General features: G+C 45.7%; 2 protein-coding genes across 2 annotated transcripts in view; one reads left to right on the plus strand and one right to left on the minus strand.

The window, feature by feature from the left end:
* The window catches only part of B9d2 (B9 domain-containing protein 2), a 969675-nt gene that overhangs the window by 49008 nt on the left and 896170 nt on the right, over positions 1-24497 (plus strand). The window contains exons 2-3 of the mRNA XM_070527020.1: positions 22603-22644; positions 23027-23137. The gene's annotated coding sequence lies outside the window, so the exon portion shown is untranslated. The remainder of the gene's footprint in view (positions 1-22602; positions 22645-23026; positions 23138-24497) is intronic.
* LOC135921711 (uncharacterized) overlaps positions 1-24497 on the minus strand; it is an 89919-nt gene that overhangs the window by 27978 nt on the left and 37444 nt on the right. The window lies entirely within an intron of this gene.

The following is a 24497-nucleotide window of genomic DNA, read 5'->3' on the forward strand; positions in this document are numbered from 1 at the left end:
TTCACTTCGATGAGCACTCGACGTGGGCCATGAGAGAATATCTGATTGTCATTTCCATCACTACTGTTGAAAGTTGGTGCAGCTATTTGATATGCAGCGACTCGAGGTAAAAGGAGCCGACTGAGGTGCCGAACAAAAGATCTTCGTTCGTAAGTGCTTTTTTATCATCGGCCCTCTGCCTGGGGCTAATAATGATTGCCTGGCATCACGTCTTACGAATAAGTTCTTACGTAAGAACTTATTTGAAAATAAGCGCTCGGATTTCCATCAATCACGAAGGGCCCGCGGTACTGTTGAAGAAGGTACGGCAATCTGTGGCGTCGGCGGGTTCCGCCAAGGAGCAACAAAGCACAAATATACTTTTTTTGGTCTCTGAGTGCTCGGATTGGTTTGCCGGATTCTCATTACTCACAATCAAGCTTTGTGTTCTTCTGTTCTCCCGGAATCTCCAAGGGCCGCCATCACGCTAAGTTATCAGTCGTCATATATCTACAGAAAGTGGCGCTGTAGTTACGCCCCACAATGAAAGAGTGGAGTTCGGTTAGTTTTTCCCACTCCCTGCTTCATTGTGATTTGGTCAGGCGCGCCCATTAACGAAGTACCGTGATAGTTAGGCAACGCATGGAAGGAATTGGTAACAAAAAAACACATCGCAACATCCTAACCATGCACTGCGTACAGATAACCATCGCGTTAACGTGATCCAGCGATGTACTTGATGGGAGTATTAAATCGATGCGTAGTGATCACGACCATCTTGTGCTCCATCAGGAGCTGAGGGTGGAGAACATCATGCCAGCTTCCAAGCCACTGCGTAGTAGATACGCCGAGTGCTTGAGGTAAAAGAAAAGAGGTCGGTATTCCTAAGCAGAAAGGCATTAGATACATTCACTCATTCATTCTGTGTTAAAAACAGTTGCTGGCATTTCGTAGATGCTGGGAGCGATCTCTACCGAGTTGCTGGCTTGCACATATTTTTCTTGTGAAGTAGTTAATTACGAAATTTGTTTCTTCGGAACTTTCTGGAGTTCTTGGTTAAAAATATTCGATAGTATCTACTTACAGTCAAGGCCAACCTAGTCAGAATAATAGGCTTGCGTAAGTTTAACAAAGTTGTCTTTTAAAACCTATGATCCTAAAACTGGTAAAACAGCTAGTTAAAACAATCATTTGCGACCTTTCACCTACAGATTTTCAGAAGCCAGCTTCTACGGAACAAAGGAAGGCCTGCAGGGCAATATTTCTAGCTCTAGAGATAGTTCTTTTGAGACATTTGTCGAAAAACAAAGTCTAATACATCCACGAAAGTGGATGTATTCTCAGCCACAATATTTTCTTTAAGCTGATACTAATCTAGGCTTCTCCGTTAGGGGTACGGTAAACTAACACTTTTTCACCCGTCTTTCTTTTTTTAACCTGAGTACAGTTCAAATGTATTGATAAAGACGTATTACAATCAGCAGTAGCGTATTACTGGCACTACTACTACAACGCCGATGTGTCACGAAAACGGGGCAACCCGCCTGCCCCGAAGGGGTTAATTTTCGACAGAGAGGGGTCCCGTGCGGCGTACACAAAGCACCGAAAAGGCCGGCCGTATAAACGGATTCGGCGTTCATGAGCCACGCGCTTCGAGGTAAGAAGTGCTCGCTGCGAACACCAAGCAAAGAAGAGAATTTTATTTATTTATTTATTTATTTATTTATTTATTTACCCTCAGGGCCTTTCGGCATTAGAGAGAGGAGTGGGTTATACAACAAATAAGGAGGAAATAAATCATGAGCTTGTACACAATATTTGCTAATTATACAATGTTAGCTGTAAGTATGGTAAATGCAGTAATAGAACTTGACATATAAAAGTAACATTAAAAAAGAAAAACACCAGGAGCAGTTCGTACAAATGTTTGCTATTGTATATTGTTAGCTAGTGCTTTTCGAAAATGATCATTGTTATTAATGGAAACAATGTCAGAAGGAAGTGCATTCCAATCTTTCGACGTACGTGGCAAAAATGAGTGTAAAAAGTGTGTCGTGTTACATGTACCAATTCTAACTTTATGGTGATGATCTGTACGGTGAGATAAGTAGTATGGTAGCGATATGAATTTTGGGTGAAGTGTAGGGTGGTGATACAGCTTATGAAAAAATGAAAGGCGGGAAAGAAAGCCGATTTTCGGTGGCGAAAGGTCGGCGTTCCTTTCGAAGCCGTTGGCACGCGTGTACGCGCCCTCGGCAAAGAAGAAGCAGGTGGTGTGTGTGTCGACCACCGAGCGCACTTCCGGGGCTGCCCGCGGACTCATCACACACGCCTCGACGGCGGGGGCTCGTTAACCTTGCCGCGCGGAGGAAGGAGAAGAGCTCACCTTCTTTTGTTATGCCGCCAGTTCGAGCGGTGCACGCCTGACGCGACCCAAGCACGACCCCCTCCCCCTCCCCCCCGATCGAGATGACGCGCCCTGCGGGCAACGAGGTCGGCAGCCGCAGCATCAGACGATCCCTTACTTAACGTGGCTGGCCTGAGCGATGCGTGAAAAACGCGTGTTTTCGGCGCACGTAAACGTTTTTTCGAGTGTATGCGTTTCTTCGTTTTGTTATTCGATATGGTCACAGTTACGGTGATACTCCGTGTTGTTTCTTCTCTCTTCTTTCTTTTCCTTTCTTTTTCTTTTCCCTTTCAGTTTTTCATTCTTTCTTTTTATTTTGCTTTTTAGATTTTTCTTTCTCTTTTTTTTGCCGGGAGCTGTTAAGGGGCGCTCTGCAAAGGTTTTTGACTGGTGAAGGGCGTCGTCCGACCTCATAGTGGATATCAAATTCAAATTTAGCGCGTACATTGTTTGTCGGATATACGGCTTTGCTTTTGCACGTAGTTATTAATGATTCGAAAGAAAATTTACCTGCGTGCATTTCATTGGAATAGATAACTTATATGCGTTTATTTTTTCATTTTTTAAGCGGTTGTTTCCATTTTTTTTTTTTTTTGCTTCTCACGTCGCGCGTACCGTCTTCCCATTGGGGGTCAGCTAGGACTTTATACGTCTGTGGCGGTGAAATTTCACGCCCCAGTGCTGAAAATGAAACTATAGTGCTGAACCGTCACCAAATAGTGGGGTCGCTGAAACTATTACTTCATAGCGTATTGTAGGATTGAGCATGGTTGTAATGTGTTCACGAAACAGGGGTAAAGAAGCAACGACTGTGCTACGAATCTTTTGTGATCGTGTAACTATGTATTAACACTGCATAACTGTCCAACGTTGATAAATCGTCGCAATTAGAGCCATGCAAGTTGTAAATATGTTATGAAATGCCCCAAACTGCCGCTTTTAACCACGCTCGAACAACGCGGTTTTACTCGAGTGAGGCCGTGAGCCAAGAAACAGTCCTGCAGTAATTTTAGAGGGTCACACGCTTATACGACTTTGGTGTCTTTGGTGTATATTAGTCACGTTGAAACAGGTCTGCGAAGGGAACTAATTTTCTTTTTTGTTCCCGCTGATGTACTGCATTGTTTGCCGCACCTCGCAGCTACGATAAAGCAGCTTTGCAGCTGCTTTATCGGCGTGTTGTCTGTTACTTTTTATCCATCTCTTCCTTCTTGACTGCACTCTTTGTTTCTTGCACAACGAGAAGTAAGCGCCGTTGCACTTCAGGAGCAACTGCTTTATGCTGTAATTCAAAGCCAGTAGCGAATCAAAAAAGTTGACAGTCACGTTGTGGTAAAAAAAACTAATAAATTTTGTAACGTTACATATGTATATATTACAATGGCTTCTTCAATGTAATATTTATTGTTTCCTAAATAACCATACGGTAACTGCTTCTGTAATTTTACATCGATGATATTTGAGCAAAGTGTTATATTTTATAGTTGTGCCACAATCGGGCAGCTTTGAGAAACTGACTTAAATAATGTTAAGTAAGTAAGAGATGGAAGAAAAGCCGCCATTTTACTGCTAGCTTGTGCGATTTGCACCTCTCCTGTCCTCACCCTCTATTTTTCCGACGGCTTCTACTCGTTGGCGCTTCCAAATTTACTGCAGACATTATCTACACCGTCGTGCAGTTCAACACCTGGAAAAAATGACGCACCGAGTACAATTCACATGGTGGTAGTGACTGGGACGTATTGGGTATTAGGGTCTTCAACACGCAAAAGGCATTCTCACAACAATCGAAGGTGTTAAGTGTTCCCTTTGGATGTAATGTTAACGATGCTTCAGGCGTTTTATGATAATGAACATATAACGATAATCTTCAAAGCACTCGGAGAAGTTAGTTTCCGCCAGAAACAGACGCCAACTTCTAGAAAAAGAAAAACTAAAAAAGAGGCAATCAGCTATTTGCTGGAAGCTTCCATCTTTGGGCCCTTCGTTTTGCGATTCCTCCATGTGAAGTCTACGCAGTAATTTTTCTCTGACGAGGGCAACTTCGAGGATGACGTAGGCCCTCGTCGGGGCGCGCGAGCGCCCAACTGCAGGCATAAATAAAGTTTATCCAATCCAATCCAACCTCTGCCTATTGGTGCTCTCGTCTTTGTGAAAGCTGCATTTTATTTCTTTCACTTTATTTTAGATTTACAAAAGGCCTTTCATTCTTCTAGATTAAGACGATTGAAATGTCTTTTTTTTTTCATGATTCACAATTTTCTTTTTTTGCAACAAAGCACTGCTGAAACTGTGCTTGCGAATTCATTGTTACGATTCTTTGATTATAACACTAAGAACAGACCCTCCCATTTGTTTTGATCACGCATTCGCGACTGCAAAAAGATTGGACCTTCGCCGTTGTACTTAACATTGTCGACGCAATGAGGACAAAAGGCAAATGAAAGTTACTTTCGCCGCAAGCCTTCTGGAATGTGCCTTAGACTAATGAAAAGCAGGCTTTTGCAACGAGACGGCCGGGGACAATGGTGAATCTTCCGTAACAGGGCAGCGCTCCAAGCTTTCTTGCGCCGTGACAGCCTTTGGTAGGCTTCTGCTGCAATAATACTGAGGCTCCGGCTAGTTGGCACATAGGTATAATAAATGTAATGGAGCAACAACAACAACAAAAAGAAAACTATAGTAGGATGCAGCTTAAAAAAAAACAGCACTTGGCAACGAAGGCTCACAAATCGCACGGGGTTGTGTTAACCCGCCAGCCAATCACAGAAGCAAACAAAATCTTCGTCGTGCGACATTTTCAATATGGCGTCGTACTTGATACCCCCGGAGCATCTGCTGTACTCGAAGACTCTTTTCATCGGCTGAAGCGATGAGGTGTGGACAAATATGGACAAAGTGCATGGAGTCTGAACATATCACTCTTCAAAATCCGCGCTAGTTCATTTCATTGCTGGGCCCGTTTTACTCATCAAACTTCACTGCCAACTGAAGTGAAACTTGACAATATATAGTTACAGCTAAGCGAGCGTATTATTCCAGTTCAATAAAGAATTAAACTTTCGCCATTCCACTATAACATACTAGTGAAGATGTATAAAATTACGCACTAATAACTCTTTATTTTTGTTCTTATATACCGCCTTACTTAAGTAACAGGGAAAGGTTGAAGTACGAACTATATGCAGCCTCGCGGAGGAGCAGTGGCTGGTGGTTATGAGGGCGTGGGCGGGGCTTCCCTGCAGACATATCCGACTATAGGTATCCAGCTGTGGCTGTGTAGACATAGGACAAACAGGTCGTTGTTTTAACATCTAGCCTGGTGCCGGTGCGGCGCGATTGCACGACATGCAGAATATGTGCTCCTAAACCCTAATGCGACGATCGAAAGAGAACAGTTCTGATTTTCGACACGCACACGCGCACACGCATACGCACACGCGCACGCGCACACGCGCACACACGCACACGCATGCGCACGCACAGGTGCAATGGTCCGGAGCTGACGTCAGAGGGGCTTCGTAGTACTGAGTCACCCCGGGTAGCGCGCCCGGGTAGCACATTGTCTTGCGTCTTGGTCGGCGCGTGGGAAGGATCGTTCGTCGGCGTTTCCGCGGCAACTCCCCCACTCATAGCAGAACAGGGAGGCGTTGTCGTGTTGCGCTCAAAGCCTGCTTCGCCGAACTCCTTCAGTCACAACGGCAACGAGGCTAGAGCGTAACGGTGGCCGTTTCAGCACAGAGCCTGCTTCGTCGAATGCATCCTTGTTGAAGCGACGGAGAGTGCAGGATGCGCGTATTGTTCCCCACACAAAGTCGATTTAGTCACGCCGTGGCGAGAGGTTGGCGGCGGAATTCCAAGATGAGGTTGCCACCGCTGGCGTAAATGACTGGCAAACTTGCACTGTAGCTGGCCGATCGTAACAAGGGTCTGAATACCTTTGTCGCCATTCAAATCTCCCCCAACCCAACCGGGAAGTGGTGATGTTTCCCACGCCTTTACGGCCCTTTGCTGCCATCATTCAGTAAAACGGGGTCCGATTCAGGCGAACATGTCACGTGCCTTCATTTCGTCATGGCAATACTTAGATGAATAAATTATGAAGCTGCACAAGCTTGACACACGGAAGTCGATTAGGTACACGCAAGTACACACGTACGCACTTCGAGCAGCGCTAGCCCATCCGAGTTGTCGAATCAGCACCTACATAGTATCGTACACAGGCAAATGTACCGCCTCTCGCGTGTACCGACAAAACCTTCAATTTCTCGGAGCCCTTTTGTGCCCTGGCAAGTATCTCTAGAAAACCTAATGAATATAAACAATCTGATCAGTACAACAGACAGAACTCGCGAAGCGGATTGATCTGTGCAAACCGCAACAGTGTTTTGGCCTGCAGGTAAACTGGTCGTGGACGACATAGCACTCAAATGAACCTCTGGCAGGTATAAGAATATTGTGTATATCTTGTATGCAACATTGGCGAGACAAAGAGCAAATAATCAACTAAACTGCATAATACTTAGTTACCTAACTTAACTAAACGGAATAATATCCAACCCACTAGCCAAATCTCATTATATATAGCCAAATTAAACAAATAATGTAACTAACACCACTATTTGACTAACCGGGAAATCAATCTATAATTAAATGGGCTAACAAAGAGAATAGCTAATAATAACTAATAGTTCTCTAATAGCTAATTAGAGGACTATGAAAGGTAGCCAACTAATTACGTAAACTATATATCTAAACTGCCAATGTTATTCGCTAAGCTAAACTTACCTTCCTAAAACAACCGATCAAATATCTATAACTTATTGATTATTCTAAGCCTGCTAAGCTAATAGAAACCCAACTAAGTAATCAAATTTTCTAATCTAGTGTAACTTATTTATCCAAGTAGCTAACTATAGAAGAAAGAGGAGACAATTGACCAACAAATTTTGTTTCAGGAATGCTACGATGGGTCACGTCAGTTACACGACGCTGCTGTGTACAGTTTAAGCTCAAAGTCAACGCACGCAACATAGTTTTCCAAGAGCGCCCCTTGCATGTTAATCTGCACGCCTACCGAAACAAATATGGGAGAGGCGCCTTTCCTAATAAAAGATTTGCATGATGGCGCAGCGCAGCCATCTGGCGCGGCAGGTTGATCCCCGTTCTACTTACGCCAGTGCCTCTGGTGTCACCGCCTGTCCTTACATAAAACTTCCTGGGAAGTCTCGTGACCAGAAGTACAGAAGAACGCTAGTTTCAGTCTTAAGTTTCTAAACTTTGACATCCTAGCTTAAAGAGTGTGAGGTAATTCCAAAGGAATTGACAAATATGTCAACCAGAATAGTTTTACCTGTATTGCTTATTAGATATGCAGACGTTATAAAGAAGCTACCTTGGGCAAGAACGACGGCTTTCCAAATATGCTTACATCAATGGCTCGGCTGTACTATAGCCTTCGTAAACGTACATCCCAGCATCCAAGTAGACACCATGCAACCATAGAGAAAGAAATTCAACAAGGGGGGACACTCTTCAAAAACTGGCAACAGGAAACACGTCACGCCTAGTTTCAACAACGTCCGTTAGTTGACGCGAGCATCAGAAAAAAAGAATGTGAAATAAACTTCCAGACAACGTTTTATTTTTTTTATTCCTTCCCACTAAAAGTGAAAAAGTTTTGCGTGTAAATGAACTTATACTTTGCAACCTTTTTGTTGCGTTGCCTAGCAACAAGCTAGCGGCACGCCAGACACGCGTGCATACGTCATGCGCCAGACAAGCCGCAGGAGTGAGCGAGGACGGTCGTACGTGCGAAGCTCGCGTGCTCGGCGACCCGTCTGTTTTGGATATAGCCCATTTTTGGGGGGCTCCCGGCCTTCTCTATGCTTCTCTTGCATGTTGTCTGCATTTCCACACGGCACCACTGCACTACTGGACTACGGCAAGGTGAGAAATTGTGCTTGACAGTGTGCGGCGCATTTTAATCACATTTAGGCTTAGTTCGAGTGGCGCAGTTAGCGAAAAACAGCACCGCCTTCCTGGCGCAGTTAATTTGAGTTAATGCCTCGTCCTGGGAGATGTTTGCGACGCTTTCTATGAGCCGCAACATTACTGTAACTTATTTCGGTAGTATTTGGATACGCTTGCCACGCCCGGCTTATTGACGCAGTAAGCGAAACCCGGCTCGGCCGTGTGACGCATTTGCGCGTGTGCATGCGTGCACTACGTCGTAGCGCCTGAGACAGACAAGTTTTCGTGCATTCTGTGGCCCCCAACATTATTGTAACTAACGTCGGTATATTTGGGGTAGTTTAGAAGCACGGTTGCCGCGCCCGGCTTATTGACGCAGTTAGCGAAAAGCAGCTCGGCTGTGTGCCGCAGTTTCGCGTGTACTGAATCTTACTGGTAGAAGTTCGTGACGCATTCTCTGACCAGAAAAAAGTATTGTAAATTATTTGGTAACTTTTTGGGATACCTTGAGGCTTGCTCGCCGCGCCTGGGGTTGTGAAGCTGTTAGCGAAAAAAGCAAGCCGCCGCCGCGGCCACAGTGAGTTAGTTTTGCGTGTACTGAATTTTAGTGGGACAAGTTTGTGACGCATTTTATAGCCCTGCAACAACATATACATTATTGCGGTACTCACGCTTCTCGAAAACGCGACGAGCGATTGCCGAGAGTGATAACACGGGAGTGTTGCATGCGCCGGCAGGACGCGTAAAAGATAACACGGAGGAGCTCAAGAACATGACATTTATGTATTCTGAGCGACTGAAAACGGGCTTAGCACCGACGAGTCTGACTTGAGTGCGATTAGAAGGCATTCTGCGATCGTGTAACATGGTCTGGCCTAGCCTGTGTTGTAGCTACCTTTGTGTACTTGGCGTACCATTGTGTCGGCCGAGGCCAAGTTGTTTTGGAAACGCGCAGTCACCCGTGTCTTTGTGCACTTAAAGTGCAAGAAATAATGCTCGGGAAAGGAGGGGTGCTTGATAATCGGATGTTCAGATTTTATGGCATTGTTTCGGAGGAGTCTTTGCTGCGAAATGTACGTAAAAGTGAATTTATCTGTAATGCCGCTCATTCACCAATTACGCACGTTTCGCCTCTACACGCAATACTCCTGTTAGGTCAATATACGGAAATCATACATGCTTGTAATTTACTTTCTTTCAGCTGATGGCATCGGGTGGAGCATCGTATGGCAATGACTGCTGCTTACCTGGTGCCACAACTTTGGATGAATGCAGAAGAAGCCCGGAACGAGCATTTATATAGAGCAAAATAAACATTCCATCATTTCAGAAGACGTCTTTCGTTTTCTTTATGAAATTGCACCTGACAGATTCGGCGCAGTCTTGTAAAGGTCAATCGCAATCGTTTCTACTTAAAACGATTCCACGCGAAGGCCACGCGAGGTTCAGCAGAAGCGAAAAAAAAAAAAAAATGAATGCCGTGCCGAGCAGCGGAGCCGGCGCGGCGTGTACCAACTGGTTTTCAAAACGCGCGCGCCCAAAACCGAAACCGGAAGGAGTCAACAACATCCGCTTGGTGTGCTACAGTCAATTCGGCCGCTGGGCTCTATGGGAGTGTCCGCTCTTGTTGAAATTTCTTTGTCTATGATGCAACTAGTAAACGCCTGCATTAGTCGTCTAACGTACGCCCTGCCTTTCCAAACCACGCGGCTTAACTTAACAAAGACTTAACTATCCACTGACACCACAATATTGTGGCGATGAAACAATCCTACTGCCATCTGAAATCCGAGAGCGGATCCACGTGGCGCCGATCCCCCGTCACATGCACCCAGTCCATCATGCGGCACGGAGACTCGCGCGGGCAGCCACCTTACTAAGGCGGGGAAGCGACCCGGATACTTACTTTACAGACGCGAGTTCGTATCACAAGAATATGGGCACCCTCAATACATTTGCAGCAGTCGTGACTAGCCAAGGACGAACAACCGTAGCAGCATCTATACACACGAAATCGGTTGCAACGGCCGAAGCTGTGGCCATAGCCCTTGCTATACGCGCCGCGGAAGCTAAGGGCCAATCGGCCTACGTGCTGACAGACTCGCAGGACGCCTGCCGCCTCTTCCTCGGGGGGCTTTACCGGGCTGCGTCTTCCGCATCCTAGGAACGGAACTCACCATGGATCATTGCGTGACCTGGTGCCCGGCGCAAACAGGGATAGCGGGGAACGAACGGGCGGACCACTTGGCTCGAGGCATGACAGGCCGAGCCGCGGGCCACACCGCCCGGGAGAACACCTCGACACCCGGTGCGCCAAGAGAAATCCTCGAGTTACAACGGCTAAGTAGGCAAACCAAAGCCCTTCCTCACCCAGACCTAGACAGGAGGCAAGCACGGGATAGGCGCCGCCTGCAAACAAACACTTTCCCACATTTATACAGGCTACACAAAATGTACCAAGACAAATACAGCAACACATGCCCGTGGTGCGAAGGAACACCGACATTGGAACACATAACATTCCAGTGCGCGTCACGTCCGGCGGCTGCCACCTTGCCGCTGCTAGACAACACTCCCCATAACTGGTCGTGGGAGGCGCTACTCGCGGAAGTGGAATTGGGAAACCAACTGGCGACCCTTGACCAGGCCCGGCGAGCCGCTGTAACCAGTGGGGCCCTGGAGGAGGGGCTCCACCCACCTTAACCAAACAGTCTCTATTACAATAAACGTTTACTCTCTCTCTCTCTGCCGCTAATGTTAGGGAGGCATCCCTTTGAGCTACTGTCGTTTATGTCCGAGGAGCTGTTTTTCCTTAGAGAAGAAGAGTAACTGCAACAGTGGTCTTGCCGTTTCCTGTGAGTGCATGATGGACGCGTGTGGCTTAATTTTAGACCAGCGTGGTTCTTCTAGCCAGGCCCTCAGCAGCATTCATTTAAGGCACATTGAATCCTTCGACAGTGGTCATGCTGTTTCGTGTCAATCGCTGATGGACGCGTACGGCTTTTTCTTTCGACCAGCCTGGTTCTTGTAGCAAGGCCAACAGCACAGTGGCGTTGCCAGGGGGAGGGGACAGGCGCTTATAGGGCTTCACCCCCCCCCCCTCCGCCAGTGCTGTGCTTGCTTTCCTATGTGGCAGAATTTCAGGTGCTGTCCTGTGGAGGTCGCGCGCTGGACTGTCATAGCCTAAACATTGCAATCGCGCATAACCTGAAGAGAGCACTCAGAGTTGGTGTCTCAAGAGCATCCTGCCCACGTATGCAGAAGCAGCACGTCAATAGGCGCCGCCGAAAGGGCTGCAAAGCGTGCACTCGGTGTCGATGACACCCAGGCCCGAAAGAAGCGTCACGCGTCTTCGCTATACCCAGCGAAAGGCGGTGAGCAGACTTTGTCGTGTGCCTCTTTTCTGTGTCCCGTTATTCGTGCTGTTTCCTGAAGAGTGTGTTCGTACCAACAAGCCCGGCATGCCACTTATCTGACATGTGTAGAACGTATACATACGAATTTAAGTACTTGAATAGCGTACTTCTCCGTTTTTCAATTAAAATTTAACAATTGTGCCACGGTGCGATGAGCCGTGCGCGGCTCGACCCTCTAGAGGGCCGAGTCACAACGGTCGAGTCACAACGGTCGACTCACAATGCCTCAAGCAAACGCATCTCCTTGTGTGTGCTGTGGACTACGCAAGCAAACAGCAGTGGTGCACGCAAGATAACACTTCACATCAACTCACTCCTCTCACATTGGACTAAACGCTGAAGAAATTACACATTCGCAGCCAACGTCACCGCTAATTATCGTCAATCAAAGCAAACAGCATCCAAGGCTTGGCTTACATCGATTCGTGCAGTGCTTGCGATCCGCATATTCTTCTTTTCTTTCGACGAACTCTGATGTTGCAGCTTGCGGCGCGCATTTTTTTTTATTCTTCGCATTTTGGTTATTCTTGCGCCATTGCATTTATTATGGCTAAATGGCAGGGAGTGCTTGGTGTTGCCCCATCGGTTATTCTGGTGCGGGATCCAAATTCCGACAGTATGCGCGACGCTCACCCTTCATCGATCGCGAAAAATTTCCATGGGCCTTTCCGCGGTGGACTACCTCGCAGCGGAGCCTCAATTGTTTCGTGTCTCCAACCGGTGCTCTTCTTTAGCGGTTCGCCGCCTTGGGACAAGTCAAATTGGTCTCCGGGATTAGGAGTGATGCGAAAGTGGCGTCGCCTAGTGGATTTTTTTATGTAGAGAGACCGGACTAGCGACTACGGGGCATGCCCTTATTTGATATCTGGGGATTGCGATGGAGACGACCCGTTAAGAAGTCTGGGCGACGTTTCGTCTCAATGCGCATGAACTGTGCATTCTCGTCGCTAGGGAAATCTGGAAGACTTGATGGTCCTACCAGACGTACAGATTACCGGGTGCTCCGGCACCACACGAACAATTTATTAGCAGTGCTCCGATTAGGTTAGGATCGCCTTACTTTTCTAAACTGATAGAAAACACAGAAAGCCACGCAAACTTTGTTGCACTACCTCAAGTCGACAGCTCTTGGCGACCGTGTGTAGGCTCGGTGCGAACCTTTAAAATTTCGCGAAACCCTGTTCTCTCTACATCCTCTCTCTCTCTCTCTCTCGTCATCTTTATACCCCTTCCTCCCATGCAGGGTAGCAAGCCGGACGCGTGTCTGGTTGGCGTCCCTGCCTTTCCTCTCTTTTATTTTTCTCTCTCTCCTCTCTCACAGAAAGCATTAGTTGTCAGTCAAACCTCACAGTTATGTCGGCAGAGACGTTTTTTTTTCTTATTCCAGCAGAGCTTTTATTGAGTGGGCTAGTGAGTGATGCAATGTTGCTTTCAGGCGATTTCTAACAAACGGAGCTTGTGTGCGAATAATGAATGGACGGAAAAAACTAGCCACGCAACATTTTGAAGCCTATTTGTCCGAACGCTCATAATGTTAGGCTTTGGAACCAATTAGGGAAATTCTTACAGGAATCCCAGTGCTAATAAAGAGCTTCGCAAATGTTGCATTTGTGTATTCTATGAAACGGCCATTTACTTTCGTTATAAATGACATTTCACTTTGAGGGATCCTTAGTATAGGCCTCTAAAGGTAAAATTGTGGGTGCAGGATAAGCAAATTCTTCTGCAATGCCAAAAAAAAACAATCCGAATCTAACCATCAGAAAACGCTCCTTAATCTAGCAAAGGCGCACAAACGAGACTAGTGGTGACATCCCCTTAAAGTAGACGCGCCACCTCGGTGTGCTGTAATGTACTTTGGCAGGCTTCGTTCAATTGTTTTCGGTTTATATGGGATGACGTTCTACTAAAAGAAAAGCAGTTGATGACAGAACTTGACAAGTTTCGAGAACTTGTTCTTAGCCACAACGGCCCAAATTCACAACAAAAAAGAACGCTGAAGCCTGGGATTTCATTGGGATATACCGGCGCTGGAGTTTCGGCTTGATATTCAATATATGAAACTTTAACCTTCACTTTATCTTCCGATAATCAAACTACCGTCGAAGAATTGCCAAAAGCTGAGTTCTGAAAGGCCATTTTATCGGTCTATACTGACCTGGCCTTTCTCTCTAGATTACTTTTAAAACAGATATGTCACTGCATAGCCTGCCGTCATTGCGAAGCCGTTGTAGGCTTTCTGCGAGCGCCCTCTCATGTGATTGTATTGTTACGTGTAAAGGAATTCCTCAGGTAAGAACAAGTAATGGGATTGGATGAGTGGTTTACTGAAATACACGTTCCTGACGGTGAGAGCCACAACATTCTCGGCCTCCTGTTTAAATATGTCCCTCTGTATTCCAAATCAATGCATGGGAGCTTTTTATGCGAAAGTGTCATGGGTCAATGTGCGCGAAAAATGATCTCGAATTGACCTTACCGGTCTACGTGGTCGCTCGTCGCCACAATGTTTATAATACCTGCAACGTCTGCGAAAGGACAATTATAAACCTACTTCTGGCGGGTAATGCCTTTCGCCATCATTTCGAGGGCGGGAACGAGCACAAGATTTGACAGGTGGACAAGGGAGAAGCCAGGACAGGTGCACTCCCATCAGCTCACATTGCTAACGTACTTTCGTCATCATGTCGGCTCGGCAGGCAACGTCGCTAGATACAATTGAATTTTACTCCTAACCTGTCAGGAATAATCCCTGGTCCGCTAGATATGAGCCATCGTGACATATTTTTAGGCGCCCTGGTCCTACATCATCATTGTCATAGTATCTCCGTCATGATATCTTAGTGGGCCGTCATTGTCGTCCTGCTGCTGCCGTCCTCGCAGCGTGCCAGCGCATTTAAGTTTCTTTTTACTCTATCAAAGAGAACGAACGAACAAAAAAGAGTGGGAGTGATACGCGCTCGCGAACGCGTGTGAACGCTTGTGAACGCGTTTGAACGCGTGCAGATGTGTGTGCGAACGTATGCAGTGCCCGTTCGGCTTTACATAACTTAGTAGCCCTAAAGCATTTTTTTTCTTGTAGACATACCCAAGCTTTCTGTAGCTTGCACTGGATATTTCTTAAGCGGTGTGAAGACGACCAGACAGCCTCTCCCAAGACCTTCTCGACAAGGTCATCACTTTTCTTTCATGGCTCGGAGGAGCTTAATTATCCTTAATTATACTGGTCGAGACTCTGTGCAAGGCGTCAACAGTATTTCCAATAAGTGAGGCCTTAACGAACAATAACCTTTTTTCTTGAGTGACTAATGAGGAAATGGAGTCAGTGCTTCATTTCCTTTTTTGTTAACGTTCCGCGTTTCTAGTTGGGAACGTTAGTTGTTTCCGTCTACTTCCGGATCCGGGCCCGCGTTTCGTTGTTTCCGCAGCAATCGCGAATGTGCTCGTCAGCGACGTACGAAGGTCTGGAAACCCTCGCGGGTCGCCTGACCAAATTGGGGCAATGCGGAAGGTCAAAGGCCCAAGGCCTGCTCGTAATTGTTTGCCGACGTGAGGCACGATGCTTAACCAGTGATTAGCACTTGCCCTTCAGGTTTGCAGTGTATACCTTCGTTTTCTTTTTCTTTTTTTGTTCTTTTGAATAAATGTTGACGAATGGTAAGGTTGTTAATCAGAGCCGCTTGCCCCAAGACACAACTAAATGCATTTGAGCAAAGGCATTTAAGTGCATTTGAGCCTCAACTATTTCTGCATATGGCATCCGTCTCGTAAAGCCTCATGACACAGATTTTTAGGTAGCTTCTGTGATTTTCTCTTTTCTTGTCTGTATAAGAGATTCAAAATTTGTATGGTTCACTGTGAGAAGAAGCTGGGATCTCTCCCGGAAATTAATCATGCCCTAAATAACCACTTGTACGACATACGTGGCATCCTTCTCCATTCCAGTCGGTCGACGCTTTCCGTAGAACTTTTTTTTTCTGGACGTAACGCTAGCTCCAGTCCGGATGCTCCATCATGCTAATCTTTTACAGGCAGGTTGTTTCGACCTTTCGTATTTTTTTTTTTTTGAGCGTATGATGATCCGCTTGGCAGTTCCGAAAATGTCAGGGAGACCATAAAGGCCAAGATATAGTCCGGCGTTCTCGGCGCGCCAGGCCGCGGCAGGCGAAGTCGGATACGCTGCGCTAGCGACGCCAGGGGTGCAAGAAATTTGCTTCCTCTAGAGTTCGGCGTGCGCGCGCAGCTCGAGGCTGGCGCCATCTGTGCGTCCGGTAGCGCAACTTCGCCGTGGCGAACAGCTGTTTACATGGCGCATGCGCGTAGTTCGGGTAGCGCGCGCGCTTCTCGTTCCGCGCGCTGTTTGTGCGCTAAAATGAAAACTTTTGCGGGATGGCGTTAACTTGTCCTGACAGCCAGAAAAAAAAAACATAAGGTTTTACGTGCGAAAACCACTTTCTTTCTGACCTGGGCTTCTTTAACGTGTACCTAAATCTAAGCACACGGGTGTTTTTCGCATTTCGCACCCATCGAAATGCGGCCGCCATGCCTGACAGCCAGAACATCACACTCATATTGCTAGTACTTCGGCTACGTCAAAAACGGAAGCGGACCATGTATGTACATGCGAAAGCTATTCGACAAGCGCCCTCAACTCGGCGACTACCACCAGCTAGTACAGGAGCTGCGAAATGCAGCTTACCTGTGGCGAGCCCATACTGCTTTCGTATAGCTTCCCACGCGTTGTTCTTGCGCTCTGTGTCGCGGTGGTCCATGCGTTTCACATCGTATACGCATGGAAGGTTGCAAATCGCTTCAAGCAGGCGTCCTCACTCGCGCTGTCATCCCACACGGATGTCCAAAAAACCACAGCCGCACTGTCAGTACGCGCACCGCAGGCCGCCATTCTGCCTTCTGCTCGCTGCCGCTGCAGCGTGCAGTGCATTCTGGTCTAGCGGCAGCCGCGTGAAATAGAACACGCTCTATGTCCGCGCCGGCGGCGTTGTGCTCGCCAAGCGCACCTAAGCACGCCGGCTACGCCGGGACGCCGGACTGTAGAGTGCGCGCTTTTCACCGACGTCGCTTAACCGCGCCGCGCGTGGCCGCGCGCGCGCGTTACGCCGGACTATATCTTGCCCTTAATGGCTTGCTTACATAGTGTAATCGCGAAGGTGTCCCCTGAGAATACAGGGCTTCCCCAAAGCAATACTTAATTTTTAACAGAAAGGTCCGATATTAAAAGGTCCTATATACTTCTATCCTTTTCTGTGCACGCCCGTATGATGACTAAGAAAAGAAAAACGGGACAGAAGTGAATGGAAACTGTATAGGCTTCTTCCTGTCGATAAATTACGGTGATGACAGGCATGAAGTTGAATATTTAGGAATTATATGCACGAACAAAGATTACTTAGAGCATCACTCCTACGACTCAGTATTGAGTCACATTATACGGTCTGCGTGCCATAGCAAAAAAAGGAAAGAAGAAACAAGAAATTTCCCAGCCAGTTATGGAAATATTTCATAATTACCGCTCATTATCCCCCGCCCTTGCATTAATTACGGTGTTCCGGCAGTTCCCCGTGAGTAGACTTTTGCGTTGAGCACAACGGTTGGCATTGCAGTTGAGCCTGTACCACTTAATCAAGGCACGGGAACTGTTGCAACCCAATTGATTCCCATATCACCAACGCTTTAGGTTTAAAGGTGCCAAAGCTATCTTATTTGCTGATGTGCTGGCTTGTCTTTACTTATAGCACGCTGGATGCGAAACCAGGCGCCGAAGCTGCCAGATCAGGCTTTTGGGGTCTGGCGTCCGTTCCCTTCAACCTGTGCCGGTGGACGCTTACCGAGCGGCTGCAAACGCTGAGTCATTAATAAGCGTTCAGCAGCTTGCGAACGTAGCTATTTCACGAATAGGAAACGTGCACACTAAACAAAAAAAGTTTGTGCCGTTTCTGGTTTATTTCGTCTTCGAGTAATCTTCCTCATCCATCTAGCGCGCGTTTCATTTCTTTAACACTGTGCGCCCGGGGACTTCTGGTGTACGCGTTATCAGCCACACAGGAGAGATGTCGATTATTGTTGTGGGACAACAAAATACTCCATAAAATCATGTGAGCGTTTTTTAAAATGCATTGCCAGTCAAATCGGCACGTACTTTTCAGCGATAGACGAGTGACGCAATTTTTTTAATGTTTAGTATAGGCATTCACTTTCTAGTGAAGTGCTTTCATTTCTGAATATAGACCTGTGAATGATGCAGTGGATGAAGGTAACCATCGCATCTCATTGTAGCTCCCGTATGTGTGGTGCATAACCATGAACATTCCGCGATGTTATGCATTGCATAAAATCAACACTAAAGACAAATGTAGACGCATCACACTGGGTCGTATAGCATTTATACCTACGACCTTACTGAAGTCTCGCGTCACATATTTCAACGTGGGCATTGAATCCTAATAACTTTATTTTATGGCTTTGCTTTGTTCCGTTACGTGAGTCACGTCTTCAGTATACGTTTTCATTGTTTCTCAAGTTTAATATCACGAATTCATCATCTGCATTTTCTTACACACCTGCTATTGTGGAAGCAAAATTAATGCGTCTCATTAAGAAATTCGTGTTCATTTAATGGTATAATGCTAAACGCACATTGAGATCAGCCTGCCTCATGGGCCTTCTATGAGCTCTAACCTGAATGCTTAAAGCTTATGGAGGTTTAGATCACTGAGTTGAAATAGATGCGAATAAAAAAAACGCTTAAGTGTGACGAAATAGTAAATCCGAGATAGTAAATAGTAAACGAATAGCACTCGTTGAAGTTTGCCAGCGTATACTAGATGAAAACAGCGAGGAATTTTTTTTTTAATATTTAGGCGGGCATGCTTTAGTGAGCCACCTGGTGGTGTGGAAATGGGGGGGAGAGAGGTGAGGATTTAGCCCTGAGAGTTGGGTTTCTGAAGTGCAGAGTGCGGAGTGGAGATATCAGTGCCGGAGCATGTGTTCCGTACTCAGGTGATGTCCGTAGCGTATGCACTTAGGAAGCGGTGATTCTGCCATGCGCCAGATGCGGTGTAATATATCAGCTGTGAGTACTGTATTGGGTCGTGCTTGCCTTATAAGTTAGTCTGGTCTGTTTCGTAGTGCTGTGAATATTTTTGGAAACACTCGACTGGAAAGCAGAAACCAAGGCCCTCGACTGAACGTCTAGAATATTGCCTTAAAACTGCAAGAAAGGTTTGTCTCCCTATCGTGGAAGTTGGAGCATGAGAAGAAAAAAATGTGCCGATCCTCGATAATACCCTCAGAGTCTATATATGTCGTTTCTCGCTTTGCCATTATTATCGGTTACTTTCGCAATCGACATTGTGCTCAGATTGTTTTTATTTGTTGTAGTTTCAGGGATTTTTACTTCTCATGACTTGCCTTCACTTGTCAAGCAATATGTTGTTTTATTTCCTTTCATTGCGTAATATTTGCGTGAAGCTAACCGAGATTTTTGTAATCCCCTGTAGAAGACCTTTAGAAGTATTGAGAAATAAATAAATAAAATGAATAATACCCCTCAAGGTATTGCGTTATAACACGAACGCCGGAGCTCTATTACACCATCATGATGTCTGGGCATGCAATCCCCTCATGACTGTGATAACGCGCGACCAGTGTGCGGTTCGCAGTTCATAGTTTGCCTGGTGTGCATATAGCCGTGAAAAGAGATCTGGGATCTCGTTTTCTGCGCCTCTGCCTTGCAGTCGACGGCTTCACTGCGCCGAGACAAAAGGTTCAAAGGGACATTACCCAATGGCGGCCCGGCAACCTGACACCACTGTCTCTTTCTTTCTTCTTTCTTTTTGTGCGGGTTGTCAAGCGGCATAATATGTGAGTGAAATGTAGGTACAAAAGCACGGAGACGAGTCTCGCTCAGATATCTCTAGGCTGAGTTATGAAATGCGTTGTCCATGAGCCATCGCTCGTAGCCGTCAGTGTCCCAACAACGCCGAATGCCTTTTCAAGGGAAAGCTTATTCCCCGTGTTGTTCCACAATATATGATGCGCAATTCCTTCAAAAGCAGAGGATTTCGGTCTGTTGCACCAAGCACACAGAGCAGCATTTATTAAATTAGGCCAAAGACCCGATCGAAAAAAAACTGCCTCATATCCGATAATACGACATGAACATATCGTGTTCCTCGGCCCACTTTAGTTTCCTTTCAGCTTATCTTTTTTCTAAAAATCAATTAACACAATAGCTAAGTTCCCCGATGATTTCGTTGCTTCATTCATTTCAACATCGTATTGTTGTGACTCGAAAAAACAATCAAGCCACACTCTCTTCCCCTCCGCCCCTCCCTCTTCTAGTTTTTGGCATAGAGGTTTTCGTTATTAGAGGCGAAAGTGAATGGTAAGATCCTCATCTTTGGATCTCGGGCAGAACCACGGTCCGACTGAGGTGTTTTGCAGATAATAGAGCCTAAGTTAGTTTTGCCATTTTCAGGCGTGTTAGCGCAGCGAATGTCGATAAAAATATTGAAGCCTGTGTTTGTATGATTTGGAATACTGTTTGTTTGCGTTCATCTTTAAACGTTAAACTACAGTCTTGGCAAGGCGTTGGGGCAGTTGAGCTGATTATGAAGATCTGGTGCATAAATCGATGTAATATCTGGGATGGCTTCAGTCAGTCTGTATACTTTTTCGCTTTTTCTTTCTTTGGTACTTGAATTCCCAAATATTGAAGTTTCTTGTACGCTCAAGTTTCACTATGCAGGGCCGGCAGCGTTACGCTGGCGCATTTTACAGCTTTATTTAAACATCTAGCACTAAATAGTACAACAATGCTGAGGGGTGTCGACGCATACCAACAGAAGGCTTGACTGAGGCCAACACCCGGTTTAAAACACACAGGCAGCAGGATACAAAATAAGGACAGCGGTTGGTTGCAGTCTACCTACAAGCGAAGTTTCTGAGTTAATATGTTCATTTCCTTTTCCTTTTTATTTATTTATTTCTGAGCCCAAGAACAGCTCCACGCGTTAGTATTGGTGGACTTCAATCACACACTTACAGTACAAAAATCACGGAAGAAAAAGAATCTCTCCATAAAACTGAAATCCCGAATAAAAAGCATGTTCAAATAAAACGTGAAGAAATTTTCATTTCTCAATAAAAACTGTTGAGTATACTTGCTAACCTACGCCTTCTGATTTGTTGGCCATAGATGCTCCTTGGGAATGCAAATTTTCCGTTTACTCTTGCGCGTGTATTCGGTGTATTTGTTCGTGTAGTTAAATTTGTGAGCTGGGGGATAGATTGGCCATTACATTAACGTCTACGTTATAGCGGTTGAGAAGAATGGATTTATACAAATGAAAAACAGGTAGCAATTTGAGATCATCAAAATTGGGCGTAGTGTGCGAGTCATACCGGACATTTACGTTTACTCGTCCTGCTTATTTCTGCAATGTGTAAATTTTTGTCATTTTCGCAGTTACAGTTGCGCCCCACACAATGTGACAGCAGGATAACGTAGAAAGGAACATAGTTATAAACTAGTCGCTTTATGTGTGACGGGAAAAAAACTCGCAGCCTGGATATAACTCCAACTGTTGGTGACAATTCAGAACAAACCTTCAAAACAGGGTCATTTAAATACATGTTTTCGTGCAACAAAGCTCTAAGACTCTTAACTAAAAGTACAAATTCAATGCTAAAAGAGCCAAGAATAAGGTTTGTAAGCAAAAAGTGCAATATTTTTGTTCTTGCTGGAGAATATCCCAACTTGTGTTTTCGCAACATTCATGGATGGTGAGTTTGCTGAAGTGAACTTATCTAACTGCTCAAGTACATCATTAGCTCGATTTGTAAGAGCCGACAGATTAGAATCTGGGTAAAATTGTCACCTGTCGGCTCTTACAAATCTAGCTTGTAGCGCAAGTAGCATTGCCGGCAAGTAGGATAAATGTTGTACTTCTGTAAGTATTTACTAAGTCGCTTACATATATGCTAAAGAGCAAATATCCGAAGAAGGGCTGAGGTACACCTTAGCTAATTTTATTAAATTGAGATTTCAAGATGTCTAGTCGCACTTGTTGTTTGCGGGAAGGTAGGTTACTTGAAGGATATTAAAACTTTTTCGAAAGCCACAGTGACAAAGTTTGTTACGAAGTGTGCTATGACTGACATCTTCGAAAGCTTAAGAAAAATGGACTACTACACGCATCTAAAGGTCACTTTAGAAGGAGTCTAGGATAACATCTGTCTCTAATAAAAGTGCACTCTCATAAACATGTTTCATTTTACAATATTCACACTCCGCAGTTGGAACTATATAATAAAGAGACCATGACTGAAATCCGTGGGCTTCGTCAACTTGGTGTTAAGATAAGGTTTTCAGTTAGCATATTACCCCCATTTTATTGCTACATATCTCAAAAGCTGCGTCAGTAAGTGTTGTCTCGAAGAAGTCTTGATGTTGCTGAACAAAGAAGCAACGAACATCAATTCTGGGATATAGTAAACAAGGATTCTTTTCCTCTCTGATAACTGCACTCGCAAACCACGGCGCTTCGAACTTTTTCGCATCGTGCAACCATCAATATAAGATGATTCGCAATTGATTTAGTCATTTTGACACTAAATATTCGCTGTACTGTGTGTGTGTGTTGTGCGTGTTTGTTCCTATTTGTTGGCATAGGTTCCGTACATTCGTGTGACAATGAAACGCGGAAAAGCCGGAGACGAGAGTTGTCCGACTTTCTGACACTGCCAAAACAATTACCGTATTGCACGAACATAACGCCAGTTTCTTTTTTTTTTCTGAACTTCCAGCCTCCCAACGACCATCGTGTTATATTCGGGTTCGGGACACGCGTAAGTGTAAAACATTTCTTTTTCTTTCTTTTTCGGAGAGACCAAAGCTTTACCAACCCATTACACTTGTGGTCGCGTTATTTATGCACAGATACGGTACTTAAGAGGAAGAATACGGTACTCAAGAGGAATAAATACATGGCAAATGAAAGTGGGTGGGGGCCTCGTATGTTCTGAAGGTTGTTTCTTTTTTTTTTCTGTGTGTGTGTTTTGTTGTCTATAGCCGAACAGCTCAGCGATAAAGTGCTCGGCAACACTGACACCTCATACGTGCACGTGACAGGGTTCGCGGCCTTGACCCAACGCATTACTTGCCGCGGGCGTTTTCGCCGTTCGCAGTGGCGGTGCACCGAATAATGGCCGTCCCTTTACACTGCCGCAGAAACCATCGCTCTTGGCGTTCCATATTGAACCGCTCCAGCCGGCGCCCACTGGTACTGATCAGGCCTGCCGAAACGCGCCCTGACCAGCGTGGCCGACTGCAGCTTTGGACGTGAGTCACGGCACGTACACAGCACCACTACTCTGGTGCCGCGTGAAGAAATCATCGAGATTGATGGTCGACAGGCCGTTCGGTATTGCGGTGGTCCCGGAGAGTGATGCCAGCAGTGTCCTTGCATTGTTCCGGACGGCGCCACTGCGTCGCCCGCTCACCGGGACGGACGGTCCAGATTTCTTAATTGCAAGGCGTCTGGTTCGCTAGATAGTTGGTGTACGTACTACCGTTTCTTTTCGTAATTATAGACCGGCTCCCGACAAGCTCCGTTTGGAGGCAGTAGCTTGGCGCCTTGCTGAGTCTAGCATTCACGTAGATAGGTAAGCGCGAATCGTGAATATATTTGGCGGGTTTTTTTATGGATATGCATAACAAGTCTGTATGTCCTTCTTAATGCTACAGCAAACAACCTTCTATAAATCACATACGCTGACTGCCAGAGTGGTGCGAGTAACGTCAGAATAGTTTTTATCTGAGCTAGTTCGTTTTCTGCTAAGCGGAATTGTAACAGCTGAAATGAAAAATAAAAAAAAACAGAGGACTAAGAAAGGACAAAGGATCAGTGGCGTCCTTTTACGTCTTTACATAACAATTAATAAAGTTCACAGTCAGGTAAGTCTCCTTACGTGATTTAAATTCTAGAGCATGATAACTTGTCTACGTTATCACCTTAAATTAAAACTGGCCCTTGACCCGACTTTATCCACATTATTCCTCCCTACTCTAATTTGCACCATCCTTAATCTGCTTTATTCCACCTAATTCCCCTTTAATTCTCTTTCATCTAATTTAATCTGCTTCAATCCAATTTTGGGAGTTGGCCAGGTTGGTTCTTCACGTGTGCATCGCGGCGTGGAATATCGCAGTGCGAGCCGCAGCAGGTCCAGCGCCGGGAACCTGACGTCATCACTTGGTCACCTGATCTTTCTTTCCATCCGATGTTAACGTTGGACGCCTGATTTTTCGCTTCATGGGGTATATAAGGCTTCCGTCTTAAAATCAATCACGATATAAATCCCCAACACGTAATGTTGGCTTATGGACACCTCTTAAAAGCACACCGCCGTCCTCAAAGAATAGCTCGTTATAATCATCGCATTCTTTGATTTACTTGAATTTCTTTGATCTAGACATTTGTTACGCATCAATGGGTATGCGCTTATCCTGCTGGGCCTCCACGATGGCCATGTGGTACAGTCTCACACGAGGTACGGAATTGTTATTGTAGCTTGATATGTGTCGTAGTTCTGTGTACATGCACCTGTCATCACCATTCCTTCCTCAACAAGCATCACGCATCACCTTCGTCCTCATCGCATCGATGCGAAGACGTTTCATACATTTGGGGTTTGCAATT

The sequence above is a fragment of the Dermacentor albipictus genome, chromosome 10, assembly GCF_038994185.2.
Source record: "Dermacentor albipictus isolate Rhodes 1998 colony chromosome 10, USDA_Dalb.pri_finalv2, whole genome shotgun sequence".
NCBI classification, from domain to species: domain Eukaryota; kingdom Metazoa; phylum Arthropoda; class Arachnida; order Ixodida; family Ixodidae; genus Dermacentor; species Dermacentor albipictus.